This window comes from Ascaphus truei, unplaced genomic scaffold (assembly GCF_040206685.1).
Source record: "Ascaphus truei isolate aAscTru1 unplaced genomic scaffold, aAscTru1.hap1 HAP1_SCAFFOLD_2874, whole genome shotgun sequence".
Taxonomy (NCBI): Eukaryota; Metazoa; Chordata; class Amphibia; order Anura; family Ascaphidae; genus Ascaphus; species Ascaphus truei.
The window spans coordinates 23,985-30,064 of record NW_027455831.1 but is presented as its reverse complement, the minus strand read 5'-3'; positions in this window follow the sequence as shown (position 1 = coordinate 30,064).

Below are 6,080 nucleotides of genomic sequence, written 5' to 3'. Positions count from 1 at the left end.
CTCTCCCCCCCTCGCCTCTTTTCCCCCCTCCCCCTCTCTCTCTCCCTCTCTCTCCCCCCCTCTCCCTCTCTCCCCCCCCCTCCCCCCCCCCTCCCCCCCCCTCCCCCCCCCTCTCTCCCCCCCTCTCCCCCCCCCCTCCCCCCCCTCTCCCACCCCCCTCTCCCCCCCCCTCCCCCTCTCCCCCCCCTCTCCCCCCCCCCGTCTCACTCTCATGCTCTCTCCCCCTCTCCCCACAGATGAAACAGATTGACGCTGAGCTCGTGAAGTTGCACGAAGCCTCAGAGAACTTCCGGAAGATGGTATAGCGTCGTCCCGCGCTGCCGCTGCTGCCGCAAGTTATATAGATGGCGGATGGAAGGCGTTCCATGGGCGAGCGACGCGGACCGCAACTAATTCACGATTAGATAGAATAAAACATTTAGAAAAGCAGACAAGACCCGAGTGTGATTATTGGAGGGGGGTGAGGGGTGAAAATAAGGAGGGATCGGGGGGTGAATGGAGAACGGATGAGGAGGTTGAAGGGGTGAATAGGGGGAAAAGATATGGGGGGGATGGTGTGAATGATTGGGAGGAGTGGGGACGGAGAGGTGGGGCTGGGGAGTAGGGTGGATGAAGAAGGGGGAAGGAGTCGGTGGATGGGGAGGTGTAACTGGAGGAGTAGGGGTGGGGGAGGAGTAGGTGGATGGGGAGGTGTAACTGGAGGGGTAGGGGAGGAGTAGGTGGATGGGGAGGTGTAACTGGATGGGGAGGTGTAACTGGAGGAGTAGGGGTGGGGGAGGAGTTGGTGGATGGGGAGGTGTAACTGGATGGGGAGGTGTAACTGGAAGAGTAGGGGTGGGGGAGGAGTAGGTGGATGGGGAGGTGTAACTGGAGGAGTAGGGGTGGGGAGGAGTAGGTGGATGGGGAGGTGTAACTGGAGGAGTAGGGGTGGGGGAGGAGTAGGTGGATGTGGAGGTGTAACTGGAGGAGTAGGGGTGGGGAAGGAGTAGGTGGATGGGGAGGTGTAACTGGAGGAGTAGGTGGATGGGGAGGTGTAACTGGAGAAGTAGGGGTGGGGGAGGAGTAGGTGGATGGGGAGGTGTAACTGGAGGAGTATGGGTGGGGGAGGAGTAGGTGGATGGGGAGGTGTAACTGGAGGAGTAGGGGTGGGGAGGAGTAGGTGCATGGGGAGGTGTAACTGGAGGAGTAGGGGTGGGGGAGGAGTAGGTGGATGGGGAGGTGTAACTGGAGGAGTAGGGGTGGGGGAGGAGTAGGTGAATGTGGAGGTGTAACTGGAGGAGTAGGGGTGGGGGAGGAGTAGGTGGATGGGAGGTGTAACTGGAGGAGTAGGATTGGGGGAGGAGTAGGTGGATGGGGAGGTGTAACTGGAGGAGTAGGGGTGGGGGAGGAGTAGGTGAATGTGGAGGTGTAACTGGAGGAGTAGGGGTGGGGGAGGAGTAGGTGGATGGGGAGGTGTAACTGGAGGGGTAGGGGAGGAGTAGGTGGATGGGGAGGTGTAACTGGATGGGGAGGTGTAACTGGAGGAGTAGGGGTGGGGGAGGAGTTGGTGGATGGGGAGGTGTAACTGGATGGGGAGGTGTAACTGGAAGAGTAGGGGTGGGGGAGGAGTAGGTGGATGGGGAGGTGTAACTGGAGGAGTAGGGGTGGGGAGGAGTAGGTGGATGGGGAGGTGTAACTGGAGGAGTAGGATTGGGGGAGGAGTAGGTGGATGGGGAGGTGTAACTGGAGGAGTAGGGGTGGGGGAGGAGTAGGTGGATGGGAGGTGTAACTGGAGGAGTAGGGGTGGGGGAGGAGTAGGTGGATGTGGAGGTGTAACTGGAGGAGTAGGGGTGGGGAAGGAGTAGGTGGATGGGGAGGTGTAACTGGAGGAGTAGGTGGATGGGGAGGTGTAACTGGAGAAGTAGGGGTGGGGGAGGAGTAGGTGGATGGGGAGGTGTAACTGGAGGAGTATGGGTGGGGGAGGAGTAGGTGGATGGGGAGGTGTAACTGGAGGAGTAGGGGTGGGGAGGAGTAGGTGCATGGGGAGGTGTAACTGGAGGAGTAGGGGTGGGGGAGGAGTAGGTGGATGGGGAGGTGTAACTGGAGGAGTAGGGGGTGGGGGAGGAGTAGGTGAATGTGGAGGTGTAACTGGAGGAGTAGGGGTGGGGGAGGAGTAGGTGGATGGGGAGGTGTAACTGGAGGAGTAGGATTGGGGGAGGAGTAGGTGGATGGGGAGGTGTAACTGGAGGAGTAGGGGTGGGGGAGGAGTAGGTGAATGTGGAGGTGTAACTGGAGGAGTAGGGGTGGGGGAGGAGTAGGTGGATGTGGAGGTGTAACTGGAGGAGTAGGGGTGGGGGAGGAGTAGGTGGATGTGGAGGTGTAACTGGAGGAGTAGGGGTGGGGGAGGAGTAGGTGGATGGGGAGGTGTAACTGGAGGAGTAGGGGTGGGGGAGGAGTAGGTGGATGGGGAGGTGTAACTGGAGGAGTAGGGGTGGGGGGAGGAGTAGGTGGATGGGGAGGTGTAACTGGAGGAGTAGGGGTGGGGAGGAGTAGGAGGATGGGGAGGTGTAACTGGAGGAGTATGGGTGGGGGAGGAGTAGGTGGATGGGGAGGTGTAACTGGAGGAGTAGGGGTGGGGGAGGAGTAGGTGGATGAGGAGGTGTAACTGGATGGGGAGGAGTAGGGGTGGGGGAGGAGTAGGTGGATGAGGAGGTGTAACTGGATGGGGAGGTGTAACTGGAGGAGTAGGGATGGGGAGGAGTAGGTGGATGGGGAGGTGTAACTGGAGGAGTAGGTGGATGGGGAGGAGTAGGTGGATGGGGAGGTGTAACTGGAGGAGTGGGTGGGGAGGTGTAACGAGGAGTAGGGGTGGGGGAGGAGTAGGTGGATGGGGAGGTGTAACTGGAGGAGTAGGGGTGGGGGAGGAGTAGGTGGATGGGGAGGTGTAACTGAAGGAGTAGGGGTGGGGGAGGAGTAGGTGGATTGGGAGGTGTAACTGGAGGAGTAGGATTGGGGGAGGAGTAGGTGGATGTGGAGGTTTAACTGGAGGAGTAGGGGTGGGGGAGGAGTAGGTGTAACTGGAGGAGTAGGGGTGGGGGAGGAGTAGGTGGATGGGGAGGTGTAACTGGAGGAGTAGGGATGGGGAGGAGTAGGTGGATGGGGAGGTGTAACTGGAGGAGTAGGGGTGGGGGAGGAGTAGGTGGATGGGGAGGTGTAACTGGATGGGGAGGTGTAACTGGAAGAGTAGGGGTGGGGGAGGAGTAGGTGGATGGGGAGGTGTAACTGGAGGAGTAGGGGTGGGGAGGAGTAGGTGGATGGGGAGGTGTAACTGGAGGAGTAGGGGTGGGGGAGGAGTAGGTGGATGGGGAGGTGTAACTGGAGGAGTAGGGGTGGGGGAGGAGTAGGTGGATGTGGAGGTGTAACTGGAGGAGTAGGGGTGGGGAAGGAGTAGGTGGATGGGGAGGTGTAACTGGAGGAGTAGGTGGATGGGGAGGTGTAACTGGAGAAGTAGGGGTGGGGGAGGAGTAGGTGGATGGGGAGGTGTAACTGGAGGAGTATGGGTGGGGGAGGAGTAGGTGGATGGGGAGGTGTAACTGGAGGAGTAGGGGTGGGGAGGAGTAGGTGCATGGGGAGGTGTAACTGGAGGAGTAGGGGTGGGGGAGGAGTAGGTGGATGGGGAGGTGTAACTGGAGGAGTAGGGGTGGGGGAGGAGTAGGTGAATGTGGAGGTGTAACTGGAGGAGTAGGGGTGGGGGAGGAGTAGGTGGATGGGGAGGTGTAACTGGAGGAGTAGGATTGGGGGAGGAGTAGGTGGATGGGGAGGTGTAACTGGAGGAGTAGGGGTGGGGGAGGAGTAGGTGAATGTGGAGGTGTAACTGGAGGAGTAGGGGTGGGGGAGGAGTAGGTGGATGTGGAGGTGTAACTGGAGGAGTAGGGGTGGGGGAGGAGTAGGTGGATGTGGAGGTGTAACTGGAGGAGTAGGGGTGGGGGAGGAGTAGGTGGATGGGGAGGTGTAACTGGAGGAGTAGGGGTGGGGGAGGAGTAGGTGGATGGGGAGGTGTAACTGGAGGAGTAGGGGTGGGGGAGGAGTAGGTGGATGGGGAGGTGTAACTGGAGGAGTAGGGGTGGGGAGGAGTAGGAGGATGGGGAGGTGTAACTGGAGGAGTATGGGTGGGGGAGGAGTAGGTGGATGGGGAGGTGTAACTGGAGGAGTAGGGGTGGGGGAGGAGTAGGTGGATGAGGAGGTGTAACTGGATGGGGAGGAGTAGGGGTGGGGGAGGAGTAGGTGGATGAGGAGGTGTAACTGGATGGGGAGGTGTAACTGGAGGAGTAGGGATGGGGAGGAGTAGGTGGATGGGGAGGTGTAACTGGAGGAGTAGGTGGATGGGGAGGAGTAGGTGGATGGGGAGGTGTAACTGGAGGAGTGGGTGGGGAGGTGTAACGAGGAGTAGGGGTGGGGGAGGAGTAGGTGGATGGGGAGGTGTAACTGGAGGAGTAGGGGTGGGGGAGGAGTAGGTGGATGGGGAGGTGTAACTGAAGGAGTAGGGGTGGGGGAGGAGTAGGTGGATTGGGAGGTGTAACTGGAGGAGTAGGATTGGGGAGGAGTAGGTGGATGTGGAGGTTTAACTGGAGGAGTAGGGGTGGGGGAGGAGTAGGTGGATGGGGAGGTGTAACTGGAGGAGTAGGGGTGGGGGAGGAGTAGGTGGATGGGGAGGTGTAACTGGAGGAGTAGGGATGGGGAGGAGTAGGTGGATGGGGAGGTGTAACTGGAGGAGTAGGGGTGGGGGAGGAGTAGGTGGATGGGGAGGTGTAACTGAAGGAGTAGGGGTGGGGGAGGAGTAGGTGGATGGGGAGGTGTAACTGGAGGAGTAGGATTGGGGGAGGAGTAGGTGGATGGGGAGGTGTAACTGGAGGAGTAGGGGTGGGGGAGGAGTAGGTGGATGGGGAGGTGTAACTGGAGGAGTAGGGGTGGGGGAGGAGTAGGTGGATGGGGAGGTGTAACTGGAGGAGTAGGATTGGGGGAGGAGTAGGTGGATGGGGAGGTGTAACTGGAGGAGTAGGGGTGGGGGAGGAGTAGGTGGATGGGGAGGTGTAACTGGAGGAGTAGGATTGGGGGAGGAGTAGGTGGATGGGGAGGTGTAACTGGAGGAGTAGGGGTGGGGGAGGAGTAGGTGGATGGGGAGGTGTAACTGGAGGAGTAGGGGTGGGGGAGGAGTAGGTTGATGTGGAGGTGTAACTGGAGGAGTAGGGGTGGGGGAGGAGTAGGTTGATGGGGAAGAGTCGGGGTGCATGGAGATGGTATGGGGGGAAGAGTAGGTTGATGGGGAAGAGTCGGGGTGCATGGAGATGGTATGGGGGGAAGAGTAGGTTGATGGGGAAGAGTCTGGGTGCATGGAGATTGGATGGGGGGAAGAGTAGGTTGATGGGGAAAAGTCGGGGTGCATGGAGATGGTATGGGGGAAGAGTAGGTTGATGGGGAAAGTTGGGGTGCATGGAGATGGTATGGGGGGAAGAGTAGGTTGAAGGGGAAGAGTCGGGGTGCATGGAGATGGTATGGGGGGAAGGGCAGGTTGATGGGGAAGAGTCTGGGTGCATGGAGATGGTATGGGGGAAGAGTAGGTTGATGAGGAAGAGTCGGGGTGCATGGAGATGGTATGGGGGAAGAGTAGGTTGATGGGGAAGAGTCGGGTGCATGGAGATGGTATGGGGGAACAGTAGGTTGATGAGGAAGAGTCGGGGTGCATGGAGATGGTATGGGGGGAAGAGTAGGTTGATGGGGAAGAGTCGGGGTGCATGGAGATGATATGGGGGAAGAGTAGGTTGATTGGGAAGAGTCGGGGTGCATGGAGATGGTATGGGGGGAAGAGTAGGTTGATGGGGAAGAGTCGTGGTGCATGGAGATGGTATGGGGGGAAGGGTAGGTTGATGGGGAAGAGTCGGGGTGCATGGAGATGGTATGGGGGGAGGAGTACGTTGATGGGGAAGAGTCGGGGTGCATGGAGATGGTATGGGGGGAAGGGCAGGTTGATGGGGAAGAGTCGGGTTGCATGGAGATGGTATGGGGGGAGGAGTACGTTGATGGGGAAGAGTCAGGGTGCATGG